Here is a 17,362-nt window from a genome sequence, read left to right as displayed (position 1 = left end):
GAGTGGTCACCGCTTTATTCCTCTGTATCCGGACATTGTCAGAGATGTGGCCCGAGTGGTCACCGCTTTATTCCTCTGTATCCGGACATTGTCAGAGATGTGGCCCGAGTGGTCACTGCTTTATTCCTCTGTATCCGGACATTGCCAGAGATGTGGCCCGAGTGGTCACTGCTTTATTCCTCTGTATCCGGACATTGTCAGAGATGTGGCCCGAGTGGTCACTGCTTTATTCCTCTGTATCCGGACATTGTCAGAGATGTGGCCCGAGTGGTCACTGCTTTATTCCTCTGTATCCGGACATTGTCAGAGATGTGGCCCGAGTGGTCACTGCTTTATTCCTCTGTATCCGGACATTGTCAGAGATGTGGCCCGAGTGGTCACCGCTTTATTCCTCTGTATCCGGACATTGTCAGAGATGTGGCCCGAGTGGTCACCGCTTTATTCCTCTGTATCCGGACATTGTCAGAGATGTGGCCCGAGTGGTCACTGCTTTATTCCTCTGTATCCGGACATTGTCAGAGATGTGGCCCGAGTGGTCACCGCTTTATTCCTCTGTATCCGGACATTGTCAGAGATGTGGCCCGAGTGGTCACTGCTTTATTCCTCTGTATCCGGACATTGTCAGAGATGTGGCCCGAGTGGTCACCGCTTTATTCCTCTGTATCCGGACATTGCCAGAGATGTGGCCCGAGTGGTCACCGCTTTATTCCTCTGTATCCGGACATTGCCAGAGATGTGGCCCGAGTGGTCACCGCTTTATTCCTCTGTATCCGGACATTGTCAGAGATGTGGCCCGAGTGGTCACTGCTTTATTCCTCTGTATCCGGACATTGTCAGAGATGTGGCCCGAGTGGTCACTGCTTTATTCCTCTGTATCCTGACATTGTCAGAGATGTGGCCCGAGTGGTCACTGCTTTATTCCTCTGTATCCGGACATTGCCAGAGATGTGGCCCGAGTGGTCACCGCTTTATTCCTCTGTATCCGGACATTGTCAGAGATGTGGCCCGAGTGGTCACTGCTTTATTCCTCTGTATCCGGACATTGTCAGAGATGTGGCCCGAGTGGTCACTGCTTTATTCCTCTGTATCCGGACATTGTCAGAGATGTGGCCCGAGTGGTCACTGCTTTATTCCTCTGTATCCGGACATTGTCAGAGATGTGGCCCGAGTGGTCACTGCTTTATTCCTCTGTATCCGGACATTGTCAGAGATGTGGCCCGAGTGGTCACCGCTTTATTCCTCTGTATCCGGACATTGTCAGAGATGTGGCCCGAGTGGTCACCGCTTTATTCCTCTGTATCCGGACATTGTCAGAGATGTGGCCCGAGTGGTCACCGCTTTATTCCTCTGTATCCGGACATTGCCAGAGATGTGGCCCGAGTGGTCACTGCTTTATTCCTCTGTATCCTGACATTGCCAGAGATGTGGCCCGAGTGGTCACTGCTTTATTCCTCTGTATCCTGACATTGTCAGAGATGTGGCCCGAGTGGTCACCGCTTTATTCCTCTGTATCCGGACATTGTCAGAGATGTGGCCCGAGTGGTCACCGCTTTATTCCTCTGTATCCGGACATTGTCAGAGATGTGGCCCGAGTGGTCACTGCTTTATTCCTCTGTATCCGGACATTGTCAGAGATGTGGCCCGAGTGGTCACCGCTTTATTCCTCTGTATCCGGACATTGCCAGAGATGTGGCCCGAGTGGTCACCGCTTTATTCCTCTGTATCCGGACATTGTCAGAGATGTGGCCCGAGTGGTCACTGCTTTATTCCTCTGTATCCGGACATTGTCAGAGATGTGGCCCGAGTGGTCACTGCTTTATTCCTCTGTATCCGGACATTGTCAGAGATGTGGCCCGAGTGGTCACTGCTTTATTCCTCTGTATCCGGACATTGCCAGAGATGTGGCCCGAGTGGTCACCGCTTTATTCCTCTGTATCCGGACATTGTCAGAGATGTGGCCCGAGTGGTCACCGCTTTATTCCTCTGTATCCGGACATTGTCAGAGATGTGGCCCGAGTGGTCACTGCTTTATTCCTCTGTACCTGACATTGTCAGAGATGTGGCCCGAGTGGTCACCGCTTTATTCCTCTGTATCCGGACATTGTCAGAGATGTGGCCCGAGTGGTCACTGCTTTATTCCTCTGTATCCGGACATTGTCAGAGATGTGGCCCGAGTGGTCACCGCTTTATTCCTCTGTACCTGACATTGTCAGAGATGTGGCCCGAGTGGTCACTGCTTTATTCCTCTGTATCCGGACATTGTCAGAGATGTGGCCCGAGTGGTCACTGCTTTATTCCTCTGTATCCGGACATTGTCAGAGATGTGGCCCGAGTGGTCACTGCTTTATTCCTCTGTATCCGGACATTGCCAGAGATGTGGCCCGAGTGGTCACCGCTTTATTCCTCTGTACCTGACATTGTCAGAGATGTGGCCCGAGTGGTCACCGCTTTATTCCTCTGTATCCGGACATTGTCAGAGATGTGGCCCGAGTGGTCACTGCTTTATTCCTCTGTATCCGGACATTGTCAGAGATGTGGCCCGAGTGGTCACTGCTTTATTCCTCTGTATCCGGACATTGTCAGAGATGTGGCCCGAGTGGTCACTGCTTTATTCCTCTGTATCCGGACATTGCCAGAGATGTGGCCCGAGTGGTCACTGCTTTATTCCTCTGTATCCGGACATTGTCAGAGATGTGGCCCGAGTGGTCACCGCTTTATTCCTCTGTATCCGGACATTGTCAGAGATGTGGCCCGAGTGGTCACTGCTTTATTCCTCTGTATCCGGACATTGTCAGAGATGTGGCCCGAGTGGTCACTGCTTTATTCCTCTGTATCCGGACATTGTCAGAGATGTGGCCCGAGTGGTCACTGCTTTATTCCTCTGTATCCGGACATTGCCAGAGATGTGGCCCGAGTGGTCACCGCTTTATTCCTCTGTACCTGACATTGTCAGAGATGTGGCCCGAGTGGTCACCGCTTTATTCCTCTGTATCCGGACATTGTCAGAGATGTGGCCCGAGTGGTCACTGCTTTATTCCTCTGTATCCGGACATTGTCTGAGATGTGGCCCGAGTGGTCACTGCTTTATTCCTCTGTATCCGGACATTGTCAGAGATGTGGCCCGAGTGGTCACTGCTTTATTCCTCTGTATCCGGACATTGCCAGAGATGTGGCCCGAGTGGTCACTGCTTTATTCCTCTGTATCCGGACATTGTCAGAGATGTGGCCCGAGTGGTCACCGCTTTATTCCTCTGTATCCGGACATTGTCAGAGATGTGGCCCGAGTGGTCACTGCTTTATTCCTCTGTATCCGGACATTGTCAGAGATGTGGCCCGAGTGGTCACCGCTTTATTCCTCTGTATCCGGACATTGTCAGAGATGTGGCCCGAGTGGTCACTGCTTTATTCCTCTGTACCTGACATTGTCAGAGATGTGGCCCGAGTGGTCACTGCTTTATTCCTCTGTATCCGGACATTGTCAGAGATGTGGCCCGAGTGGTCACTGCTTTATTCCTCTGTACCTGACATTGTCAGAGATGTGGCCCGAGTGGTCACTGCTTTATTCCTCTGTATCCGGACATTGTCAGAGATGTGGCCCGAGTGGTCACTGCTTTATTCCTCTGTACCTGACATTGTCAGAGATGTGGCCCGAGTGGTCACTGCTTTATTCCTCTGTATCCTGACATTGTCAGAGATGTGGCCCGAGTGGTCACTGCTTTATTCCTCTGTATCCGGACATTGCCAGAGATGTGGCCCGAGTGGTCACTGCTTTATTCCTCTGTATCCGGACATTGTCAGAGATGTGGCCCGAGTGGTCACTGCTTTATTCCTCTGTATCCGGACATTGTCAGAGATGTGGCCCGAGTGGTCACTGCTTTATTCCTCTGTATCCTGACATTGTCAGAGATGTGGCCCGAGTGGTCACCGCTTTATTCCTCTGTATCCGGACATTGTCAGAGATGTGGCCCGAGTGGTCATTGCTTTATTCCTCTGTATCCTGACATTGTCAGAGATGTGGCCCGAGTGGTCACTGCTTTATTCCTCTGTATCCGGACATTGTCAGAGATGTGGCCCGAGTGGTCACTGCTTTATTCCTCTGATCCCAGGGATCTTTGACGACATGGACTCTCATGGGTTAAAGTTTCTTAACATTCAGCCAGATGGTAACTCATGTTTGCTTAACTATTGTTTGGGACCAGACTCTTCCAGTAATCCTTGTAATGTAGTTGTGTATTGCTAATGTAATTACCTTAGTAGCCATTGTCTTGTCGGAGACTTGCAGGCTCCATGTAGATATCCTCAGTCTTTCTACCCACATCATTTAAATGAACATTATCCATGCAGCTTGAAATTCTTCCAATCGATGAGGACGCAGTGTATCTAAGTGGAAGGCTGTGACTATAAAAGGGACTTCTTTAAGCCACCAGGGTTGATGAAGGTTGATGGATGCTGATGGATCCAGTCTAAGCTCTTTGGAGCTGACTAGAGGATCAGGATATCTTATGGCTTCAATCTAGGGACTCCGGTTCCGGTTGGAGACCATATCCACAGCCTAGGGATTTCCACTCCGGCTGCCAGGATTGTAACATCATACAGGACTACCTAAGGAGGACACTCAGGTTGGGACAGTTCAGTCACCTGGAACAGACTTTGCAGACCTCAGCCAGCTTCCTAAATCTGGCGTTATTCCATTCTCGGTGGGTGCCCGCCAAAAGCAGGGTGCTGCTGGATTGGAGTGAGTAGCCCTGGAACCTCTGAGGCATGGACATTCTAAATCCCTGGTGAGCCAGCGGAAGGGTGAGACTCTGTTGCCTGTTACATTTGTGTGTTTTGCTGGTTATGTGTTATGTGCCGTTAATTGTTTGGGGATCCAATAAAGTCTAATTATTGTGGTTCCCTCATCCTGTGTTGTCTGAGAAGTGTTACGCCCACGGTTAAGGAGGCCGGTGTTCAGTTGGGATGAGCCCTGAGCCACGCTGTCTTTTTAAAGGCGGCGGGTTTTAGTGGACGAGAGCACCCACTGAGCCCCGTGTCTCCACAGGATCTTCTACACCTGCGTCTCCACAGTTCCCTACCTGAGTACACATAATTGTATCACAACACTAAGGCTGCGTGCCTGCGATCAGTGTTTGCAACGTTTTGGACGCAGTATGCTTCAGGTACGTCCAAAACGCTGCGTTGTACAATACAAGCACCGTGGATGATTTCTAGAAATCCCGTGCTCAATGTGCTTCGCTTTTCTGCAGCAAACACTGACCTGCGGTGCGTCTTTCCAGATCGCAGCATGTCAATTGTTTGCTGCAGACGCATCCATCCTCCGCAGGGAGAACACAAGCGAGAGACCGCAGCGCACCAAACCCTGATTGTGGGCACAGTCAGCTGCGGAGGAGACATGTGACCCCGACAGTCAGGTCTCGCTGCGTTCTGAACACAGTCCTGATCATGGCCACAGTCAGCTGCGGAGGAGACATGCGACCTCGACAGTCAGGACTCGCTGCGTTCTGAACACAGTGAGTCCTGATCATGGGCACAGTCAGCTGCAGAGGAGACATGCGACCTCGACAGCACTCGCTGCGTTCTGAACACAGTCCTGATCGTGGGCACAGTCAGCTGCGGAGGAGACATGTGACCTCGACAGTCAGGACTCGCTGCGTTCTGAACACTGTGCCCACGATCAGGACTCACTGTGTTCAGAACGCAGCGAGTCCTGACTGTCTAGGTCACATGTCTCCTCCGCAGCTGACTGTGCCCACGATCAGGACTCACTATCAGCTACGGAGGAGACATGTGACCTTGACAGTAAGGACTCACTGCGTTCTGAACACAGTCCTGATTGTGGGCACAGTCAGCTGCGGAGGAGACATGTGACCTCGACAGTCAGGACTCGCTGCGTTCTGAACACAGTCCTGATCGTGGGCTGTTGTGAATGTCAGTTATGCTTTGGCTGCTGTGAGGCTCCCTCTTGTGGCCAGGAATGGTTTGGACAGAGACCAGGTGTGCTGAGCAATGGGCGTTTCCATTGCTAACTCTCTGCCTATTTAAACCCTGGTCTGCTAGCAGGCTATGCCGGATGTCAGTTGTTCTTTGTTCACCAGCCTGATTCATCCTGCTCCAGACCACATCTACCTCAGATAAGTGCTTGGCTCTTTATTTGTTTGGTTCTTTTTGTTCTTATCTGAGTTTGTCATTTGCTGTGGTTGTTTTCAGTTTATTTGCATGCAGGAATCTTCCCTCTCAGTTGCTTAGCTGGTAAGCTCCCTGCAGCTATGTTTGGAGTATTGCTCCTATAAGTCCATGTGTTGCTTCTTGAATTTGTAATGATTCCTGCTTTCTGTTCATTGGTATGACAAGAGCTCCTGGTATAGGACGAAGTTCAGATCTAGTGATCTGAGGGCTTTTTTGTACTATCAGGTTGTTGGATTTTTGCATGGTTTTTCTCTGGCCACCATCAGTCCCTTTCCTGTCCTATTTAGTCAGTAGGGCCTCACCTTTTGCTAATCCTATCATCTACCTGTGTATTGTGTTTTTCCTATATCACCGCAGTCTTTGAATGTGGGGGGCTTGCTATTCTTTATCTATTTTCTGAGGCAGAGAGTTATTCATCTTTCCTTCCTTTAGGATAGTTAGTTCTCCGGCTGGGTTCGCGGTGCACAGGATGTTAGTTCACCCCTCGGCTACTTCTAGTGTTGATGGTTAGTAAGGGGATGGCGGCCAGATTAGTTACCAATGCTCTTGTCACCTTTTACCAATAATTTATGGTGGTCTTCCATGGTTCCGGATCATAACAGTGGGCACAGTCAGCTGCAGAGGAGACATTGCGACCTCAACAGTCAGGACTCGCTGCGTTCTGAACACAGTCCTGATCGTGGGCACAGTCAGCTGCGGAGGAGACATGTGACCCCGACAGTCAGGACTCGCTGTGTTCTGAACACAATCCTGATCATGGGCACAGTCAGCTGCGGAGGAGACATGTGACCTCGACAGTCAGGACTCGCTGCGTTCTGAACACAGTCCTGATCGTGGGCACAGTCAGCTGTGGAGGAGACATGTGACCCCGACAGTCAGGACTCGCTGTGTTCTGAACACAGTCCTGATCATGGGCACAGTCAGCTGCGGAGGAGACATGTGACCCCGACAGTCAGGACTCGCTGCGTTCTGAAGACAGTCCTGATCATGGGCACAGTCAGCTGTGGAGGAGACATGTGACCTCGACAGTCAGGACTCGCTGCGTTCTGAAGACAGTCCTGATCATGGGCACAGTCAGCTGTGGAGGAGACATGTGACCTCGACAGTCAGGACTCGCTGCGTTCTGAAGACAGTCCTGATCGTGGGCACAGTCAGCTGCGGAGGAGACATGCGGCCCCGACAGGACTAGTCTGCGTTCTGAAGACAGTCCTGATCGTGGGCACAGTAAGCTGCGGAGGAGACATGTGACCTCGACAGTCAGGACTTGCTGCGTTCTGAAGACAGTCCTGATCGTGGGCACAGTAAGGCTACTTTCACACATCCGGCTTGAGCCCTGCGGCTCAATCCGGCTGTGCAAGCTATGCAACGGATGCGGTGAAAACACCGCATCCTTTGCATAAGTTTTTCCCATGCGGCCCGCCCGGTTTTTGCCGCTTGCGGCATGCTACTGAGCATGCGCAGTGGCAAAAACCGCATGCGGCGGCCGAATGCGGTATTTGCCGCATCGCGCCGCATCCGGCCGCCATAGGCATGCATTGCGAGATGCGCCGCATCGGCCGAATGCGGCGCGATGCGGTTTTTTTTTGCCGCACGAAAAAACGTACCAGGCAACGTTCCATCCGGCCGCTGCATCGGCTAAATCTGCCGCATGCGGCAAAAACCGGATGGAACGCAAGGCCATGCGGCACAATGCGGCACTAATTAAAGTCTATGCAGGAAAATCGCAACCGGCAGCAAAAAAAAACGGTTGCGATTTTCCTGCAAAGTGCCGGATTGTGCCGCAGAAGAAAAACCGGAGGTGTGAAAGTACCCTAAGCTGCGGAGGAGACATGTGACCTCGACAGTCAGGACTTGCTGCGTTCTGAAGACAGTCCTGATCGTGGGCACAGTCAGCTGCGGAGGAGACATGTGACCTCAACAGTCAGGACTCGCTGCGTTCTGAAGACAGTCCTGATCGTGGGCACAGTAAGCTGCGGAGGAGACATGTGACCTCGACAGTCAGGACTCGCTGTGTTCTGAACACAGTCCTGATCGTGGGCACAGTCAGCTGCAGAGGAGACATGCGACCTCGACAGTCAGGACTCGCTGCGTTCTGAACACAGTCCTGATCATGGGCACAGTCAGCTGCGGAGGAGACATGCGGCCCCGACAGTCAGGACTCGCTGCGATCTGAAGACAGTCCTGATCGTGGGCACAGTCAGCTGCGGAGGAGACATGTGACCTCGACAGTCAGGACTCGCTGCGATCTGAAGACAGTCCTGATCGTGGGCACAGTCAGCTGCGGAGGAGACATGTGACCTCGACAGTCAGGACTCGCTGCGATCTGAAGACAGTCCTGATCGTGGGCACAGTCAGCTGCGGAGGAGACATGCGGCCCTGACAGGACTAGTCTGCGTTCTGAAGACAGTGAGTCCTGATCGTGGGCACAGTCAGCTGTGGAGGAGACATGTGACCTCGACAGTCAGGACTCGCTGCGATCTGAAGACAGTCCTGATCGTGGGCACAGTCAGCTGCGGAGGAGACATGCGACCCCGACAGTCAGGACTCACTGCGTTCTGAAGACAGTCCTGATCGTGGGCACAGTAAGCTACAGAGGAGACATTTGACCTCGACAGTCAGGACTAGCTGCGTTCTGAACACAGTCCTGATCGTGGGCACAGTCAGCTGCGGAGGAGACATGTGGCCTCGACAGTCAGGACTCGCTGCGTTCTGAAGACAGTCCTGATCGTGGGCACAGTCAGCTGCGGAGGAGACATGTGGCCTCGACAGTCAGGACTCGCTGCGTTCTGAAGACAGTCCTGATCGTGGGCACAGTCAGCTGTGGAGGAGACATGCGATCTCGACAGTCAGGACTCGCTGCGTTCTGAAGACAGTCCTGATCGTGGGCACAGTCAGCTGCGGAGGAGACATGTGGCCTCGACAGTCAGGACTCGCTGCGTTCTGAAGACAGTCCTGATCGTGGGCACAGTCAGCTGCGGAGGAGACATGCGATCTCGACAGGACTCGCTGCGTTCTGAACACAGTCCTGATCGTGGGCACAGTCAGCTGCGGAGGAGACATGCGATCTCGACAGGACTCGCTCCGTTCTGAAGACAGTCCTGATCGTAGGCACAGTCAGCTACAGAGGAGACATTTGACCTCGACAGTCAAGACTAGCTGCGTTCTGAAGACAGTCCTGAGCGTGGGCACAGTCAGCTGCGGAGGAGACATGTGGCCTCGACAGTCAGGACTCGCTGCGTTCTGAAGACAGTCCTGATCGTGGGCACAGTCAGCTGCGGAGGAGACATGTGACCTCGACAGTCAGGACTCGCTGCGTTCTGAAGACAGTCCTGATCGTGGGCACAGTCAGCTGCGGAGGAGACATGCGATCTCGACAGGACTCGCTGCGTTCTGAACACAGTCCTGATCGTGGGCACAGTCAGCTGCGGAGGAGACATGCGATCTCGACAGGACTCGCTCCGTTCTGAAGACAGTCCTGATCGTAGGCACAGTCAGCTACAGAGGAGACATTGGACCTCGACAGTCAGGACTCGCTGCGTTCTGAAGACAGTCCTGATCGTGGGCACAGTCAGCTGCGGAGGAGACATGTGACCTCGACAGTCAGGACTCGCTGCGTTCTGAAGACAGTCCTGATCGTGGGCACAGTCAGCTGCGGAGGAGACATGTGACCTCGACAGTCAGGACTAGCTGCGTTCTGAAGACAGTCCTGATCGTGGGCACAGTCAGCTGCGGAGGAGACATGTGGCCTCGACAGTCAGGACTCGCTGCGTTCTGAAGACAGTCCTGATCGTGGGCACAGTCAGCTGCGGAGGAGACATGTGACCTCGACAGTCAGGACTCGCTCCGTTCTGAAGACAGTCCTGATCGTGGGCACAGTCAGCTGCGGAGGAGACATGCGGCCCCGACAGGACTAGTCTGCGTTCTGAAGACAGTGAGTCCTGATCGTGGGCACAGTCAGCTGCGGAGGAGACATGTGACCTCGACAGTCAGGACTCGCTGCGTTCTGAACACAGTCCTGATCGTGGGCACAGTCAGCTGCAGAGGAGACATGCGACCTCGACAGTCAGGACTCGCTGCGTTCTGAAGACAGTCCTGATCGTGGGCACAGTCAGCTGCGGAGGAGACATGCGGCCCCGACAGGACTAGTCTGCGTTCTGAACACAGTGAGTCCTGATCGTGGGCACAGTCAGCTGCGGAGGAGACATGTGACCTCGACAGTCAGGACTCGCTGCGATCTGAAGACAGTCCTGATCGTGGGCACAGTCAGCTGCAGAGGAGACATGCGACCTCGACAGTCAGGACTCGCTGCGTTCTGAAGACAGTCCTGATCGTGGGCACAGTCAGCTGCGGAGGAGACATGCGGCCCCGACAGGACTAGTCTGCGTTCTGAACACAGTGAGTCCTGATCGTGGGCACAGTCAGCTGCGGAGGAGACATGTGACCTCGACAGTCAGGACTCGCTGCGATCTGAAGACAGTCCTGATCGTGGGCACAGTCCGCTGCGGAGGAGACATGTGACCTCGACAGTCAGGACTCGCTGCGTTCTGTAGACAGTCCTGATCGTGGGCACAGTCAGCTGCGGAGGAGACATGTGACCTCGACAGTCAGGACTCGCTGCGTTCTGAAGACAGTCCTGATCGTGGGCACAGTCAGCTGCGGAGGAGACATGCGGCCCCGACAGGACTAGTCTGCGTTCTGAAGACAGTGCGTCCTGATCGTGGGCACAGTCAGCTGCGGAGGAGACATGTGACCCCGACAGGACTAGTCTGCGTTCTGAACACAGTGAGTCCTGATCGTGGGCACAGTCAGCTGCGGAGGAGACATGTGACCCCGACAGGACTAGTCTGCGTTTTGAAGACAGTGCGTCCTGATCGTGGGCACAGTCAGCTGCGGAGGAGACATGTGACCCCGACAGGACTAGTCTGCGTTCTGAACACAGTGAGTCCTGATCGTGGGCACATAACCCTATGGATCTCTTCTTGTCTCGGTTCCATATTCCATGACCAGGAATTCGTTGACAAGATTTTATATTAAAAGCTGGATCGGTCCATCTGATCTTGACTCATGGCTCACTGTTGCTTGTCTTTTTAGGATCACCCAGTCTTCTGGCTGGAGACCACGTGCTCCGGACACAGATTTAGGATCTGGAATTGGAGAATACAGTTTATGATACTATACAGGCAGTTGTATACGGCTCGTACATCTCTGGTCAGGATATCATGCTGTATCTGTGAGAAATATAATCATGTTCTCGGTGCTAAACCAAAAAGTATCTTACATGGAGACTTATTAAGAAAAAGGAAAATAAGCATCTGTTACATGATTGCCAGCGTCCACCATTATCTTCTGAATGGTTCCATTTTTGATGTTTTATTCAACCTTTCCACCTTCCCCGTGCCGTCTAATCCCCAGGTACTGTAAGATCTCTATAATGACCTCTGTTATAGAATATGTACTTTTACCACTTTTCTCCATCTTTACAGACCACCAGCACCATGAGTTTTTCAGCAGTAACGTTTTCCATACTGGATATGTTTCAGAGCAGGCCTGAAAAGAAATTCACACAACACGCACAAACTCATATAAACCTACACGTAGATGTCATCTGCAATCACCGGAGCAGTAGAGCGGATGAGGGGGGGGTTCTGCGAGGTCTTTACAGGTTTTCTACCTTAATAGGCACACATCTTACAAGACTGGATGTGTCTGGCCACCTGGGTACATACATTGTCCACCACCATATGTATAACTGTCTTTGTCATATGTATTAACCCATGGGTTACCTGGGCCATTACTGAGTAGAGCGCTCATAGCAGAGAAAGCTTACCGCCCTAAATCCACAGACCGTCCTCAGTCACTGGCTCCCTGCATCTCACACTCCGTTCCTTGCTGAATCACTTGTTCCTGTAGGGATTTAAGAACACAAGGAGTTAAAAATGACACACACGTGACAGGTGCCACTAAGGTGCAGGTCTACATTGGTAAAAAACTTAATTCTAGGCCCATTCGCTGCTTTTTTGTTGTTTGCATCTATGTAACATCTCTGGCTCCATCAGTCACTGTCTCCATCAGTCAGCTCAGGTGTGAGCCTCCACCTGGGCTCACACTCACTCTACTGTCTTTATAGGTTTATCACGTCACACTAGAAAAGATCTGCTGCCTATATCCACATTTGACTATCTTACCCCCCTCCGCTCTACAAACCACAGTGATGGTAAATCTTCATCTCGTTCTCCTATTCCGATGGGAGAGGAGCGAGTGGTTCGATTTTTATTACCTCATGTTGTGTAACCTCAGCATATCCAGTGCAGAATCATCCAGCATCTTGGTATCTGGATCCATCTATGGAAAAACTCAAAATCTGCATTAGTAATGAGCTCATCTGAGACATGTTCAAACACTACCGTTTTTTGTTACATCATAGCAATCATGAGATATATGTATGTATATGTAGATTTATATGTACCGTATTTTTCGCTTTATAAGACGCACTTTTGTTCCCCCAAATTTTGGGGGAAAGTAGGGGGTGCGTCTTATAATCCGAATATACGGGGGGGTGCATATATATATATATATATATATATATATATATATATATATATATATATATATATATATATATATATATATATTTATTTATACACTGCAGGGTCCAGGGGAGGTGGGGGCAGCTCTGGAGCGGGGCTGGTGAAGCTGCGGGAGGGAGCCTTCCTGCTCCCACTCATATAATATGCACTGCCGCTGTCCATCAGCGTGGTGCTGAAACAACACCGTGGTGATGGGCTGGGGCAGCGGCGGCGCATATTATATGTGCCTTCGCCCCCCTGTGATGGCACATGAACCCCCCCCTGTGTTAGATATTGCCCTCATACTGCTGCCCATAGTAAAATAAAAAAAAGCTTTACTTGCCTCCAGCGCTGATCTCCCGGTGTCTCTGCTGTCTGTGATCATGCACGCAGAGATGATATCCCTCTGCTGTGCCGATCACATGACCGGCAGCAAGAACCAGGAAGTGGAAGAGGCCGGAGCTCAACCACACGGAGGGAGACACGAGGAGGGACAGAGCTGAGAAGGTAAGGAAAGAGTGTTTTATTTTACTATGGGCAGCAGTATGGGGGGGGGCCATGTCTAACACAGGGGAGGTGTGCCATCTATAGTGGCTATGGGCAGCAGTATGGGGGCCATATCTAACACAAGGGAGATGTGCCATCTATAGTGGCCATGGGCAGCAAACATGGGGGCCATATCTAACACAAGGGAGATGTGCCATCTATAGTGGCCATGGGCAGCACACATGGGGGCCATATCTAACACAGGGGAGGTGTGCCATCTATAGTGGCTATGGGCAGCAGTATGGAGGAGATATCTAACACAAGGGAGATGTGCCATCTATAGTGGCCATGGGCAGCAGTATGGGGGCCATATCTAACACAGGGGAGGTGTGCCATCTATAGTGGCTATGGGCAGCAGTATGGAGGAGATATCTAACACAAGGGAGATGTGCCATCTATAGTGGCCATGGGCAGCAGTATGGGGGCCATATCTAACACAGGGGAGGTGTGCCATCTATAGTGGCTATGGGCAGCAGTATGGAGGAGATATCTAACACAGGGTAGATGTGCCATCTATAGTGGCCATGGGCAGCAGTATGGGGGCCATATCTAACACAGGGGAGGTGTGCCATCTATAGTGGCTACGGGCAGCAGTATGGGGGCATACCTAACACAAGAGAGGTGTGTCACCTATAGTGGCCATGGGCAGCACACATGGGGGCCATATCTAACACAGGAGAGGTGTGCCATCTATAGTGGCCATGGGCAGCAGTATGGGGGCCATATCTAACACAGGGGAGGTGTGCCATCTATAGTGGCTACGGGCAGCACACATGGGGGCCATATCTAACACAAGAGAGGTGTGTCATCTATAGTGGCCATGGGCAGCACACATGGGGGCCAGATCTAACACAGGAGAGGTGTGCCATCTATAGTGGCCATGGGCAGCACACATGGGGGCCATATCTAACACAGGAGAGGTGTGCCATCTATAGTGGCCATGGGCAGCACACATGGGGGCAATATCAAACACAGGGGAGGTGTGCCATCTATAGGGGTCATGGGCAGCACAGGGGGACGTGTGCCATCCATAGAAGACCTGTGCCAGCTGTAGGAGCTGTGTGCCATCTATAGGAGACCTGTGCCAGCTGTAGGAGACCTGTGCCATCTATAGGAGACCTGTGCCAGCTATAGGGGACGTGTGCCATCTATAGGAGACCTGTGCCAGCTGCAGGGGACGTGTGCCAGCTATAGGAGACCTGTGCCAGCTGTAGGAGACGTGTGCCATCTATGAGACCTGTGCCAGCTGTAGGAGACGTGTGCCATCCATAGGAGACCTGTGCCAGCTTTAGGGGACGTGTGCCATCTATAGGAGACCTGTGCCAGCTGTAGGAGACGTGTGCCATCTATGAGACCTGTGCCAGCTGTAGGAGCTGTGTGCTATCTATAGGAGACCTGTGCCATCTATAGGAGACCTGTGCCATCTATAGGAGACCTGTGCCATCTATAGGAGACCTATGCAATCTATAGGAGACCTGTGCCAGCTGCAGGGGACGTGTGCCAGCTATAGGGGACGTGTGCCAGCAATATGAGACTTGTGCCAGGCTGTCAGCAATAGGGGACGCGTGCCAGCACAGGGGGGACATGTGCCATTAATAGGGGACGTGTGCCAGCCGTAGGGGACGTGTGCCAGCCGTAGGGGACGTGTGCCAGCCGTAGGGGACGTGTGCCAGGCTGTCAGCAATAGGGGACGTGTGCCAGCACAGGGGGACATGGGCCATAAATAGGGGACATGTGCCAGCAATATGGGATGTGTGCCAACAATGGGGGACATGTGGCATCACTGGGGGACGTGTCCCAGCACAAGGGGGCTATATTCAATATAAGGGGGCCATATCCAGATTAAGGGGGGCTAATTTTAGGATGGGGGGGCTATGATGGACATATACCCTATAGGATTTGTTAGACGGACACTGGCATTATAAGATGGACCTCATTTAACATTAAAAAAAAAATTCTCTTTTCCTTCACCAAATTTGGGGGTGCGTCTTATAAAGCGAAAATACGGTATATCTGCTGTAACCTCCGTACAGATAAAAATATAAAGAAAACTTAAAGAGGAGACTTTCCACATCTTTCCCCTCTTTTTGAATCCATTATTCCAAACCTAGCTGGATTCAGAAAGTGTGGCCCCGGGGCTGTAGATTGGGGCGACGGTCACATTGTCTGGGCTGTAACAGCAGAGTATTGTGCTCGGTCACTTGGCTTTTCAGCCTTCGCTTGAAGCACAGAAATCTGCATGATTCCAGACATTAATAGAGACAGAACGCCATAAATCACCCACATACCTTACACTAAATGATTAAACTGATTAATAAAAGTTATTATAACTATCGCATCCTCTGGATATAGACACCTCCGTATGTGCACAATGGAGGCCATTATCCGCGACTTGTCGGCATCTCTGATACTTCTGTCCATCTATACTGTAACGTCTCTGTCCATGAAGGGAGGAAAAACAGATGAAATAAAGAACTTTCCAAGCAAATCCCTATAAAACGCTGATTTGCCATAAAACGCTCTGAAGAAACAGCCCCTGGGCTCTGGAACCCATCAATGAATCTAAACATGTTCACAACTTTACTCTTTTGGGATAAAATTAGTAAAATAAACTGTTAATTACTTTTTTCCAATATCCTAAAGTGAGGAGAAATCATTTACATTGAATTGATAAATGTAGGGAGACCTGCTACTTAGAAGGACACAGCCGCATATCTCATCCAATCCGATCACAGATTGACCCACAAGACATTTATTCCGTCAGAGCTGGAACCGATACACCCCAGGGTATGGGGCGCGGGTAGCGCTGAAGTAGGCATGTTTGGATATACCCCAGGGTATGGGGCACGGGTAGCGCTGAAGTAGGCATGTTTGGATATACCCCAGGGTATGGGGCGCGGGTAGCGCTGAAGTAGGCATGTTTGGATATACCCCAGGTTATGGGGCGCGGGTAGCGCTGAAGTAGGCATGTTTGGATATACCCCAGGTTATGGGGCGCGGGTAGCGCTGAAGTAGGCATGTTTGGATATACCCCAGGGTATGGGGCGCGGGTAGCGCTGCAGTAGGCATGTTTGGATATACCCCAGGTTATGGGGCGCGGGTAGCGCTGAAGTAGGCATGTTTGGATATACCCCAGGTTATGGGGCGCGGGTAGCGCTGAAGTAGGCATGTTTGGATATACCCCAGGGTATGGGGCGCGGGTAGCGCTGCAGTAGGCATGTTTGGATATGCCCATTGGCCGGTGGGTTGAACAATGAGTTAGTCCATGGGCTGATTGGTGGGTGGATCCGTTACGTCATCATGGGCGTGTCTATGACATTATCATGGACGGGTCTATAACGTCATCGTGGGTGGTTCTGGGGTGTCATCTGTGGGCGGGTCAATGATGTCATCAGTGTCCATCTTGGATGTGTATCACATGTGTTGCCCAGGGTTATGGGGTACTCGGTCCCGGGCCATATATTTATAAGGGATGCTGTGTCACGGGTGATTGCTGGCCGTTGCCCGGTTCCGTGCCATGGGTGCTTTTAATGGGGAGTATTAAAGTCATTCGTGTGACGCCACCAGCGGGTTGCGGTTAAGATGGTGGAACCGCCGCTGCTGGTTTGACTATCTCTAGGGCTGGTGGTAATGGCAGCTGTGGTGGTAGGCCCTCCGCAGGTAGGACTGAGCTCCGGAGATGTATGATGGAGACTTTCGCCGAATAAGGGAGGCCACACCGGGGGTTGTAGTTTCACAGTTTTTTTTGCTCACGGTTGGGTGCTCGCACGGCTGGGTCAGGTCCCTGTATTTCCAGTGCCAGTTTGATGACTCGGTTGCTCTGTCCCCGGCACCCTCAGTGTGGTTGGGTCCCCGTAGCTTGAAGCAGGTTTGGGGGCCCTGACTGTCTTTCGGCAGTCTCCTTGTTTGTTCGGCGAGCAGTGTGGACCCTGTAGGGCTAGTCTGTGTCCCGAACTCTGATCCTTGCTTTACTCCTGGTGCCCCTGGATCTGTGGGTCAGTGAGGTCTGTGAAGGTTTCCTCACTGTGCAGGTATTTGTCAGACCATATGAAACTGAAGCCTGA

Source organism: Anomaloglossus baeobatrachus, unplaced genomic scaffold (genome assembly GCF_048569485.1).
Source record: "Anomaloglossus baeobatrachus isolate aAnoBae1 unplaced genomic scaffold, aAnoBae1.hap1 Scaffold_453, whole genome shotgun sequence".
Taxonomy (NCBI): domain Eukaryota; kingdom Metazoa; phylum Chordata; class Amphibia; order Anura; family Aromobatidae; genus Anomaloglossus; species Anomaloglossus baeobatrachus.
This window is presented reverse-complemented; position numbering follows the sequence as displayed.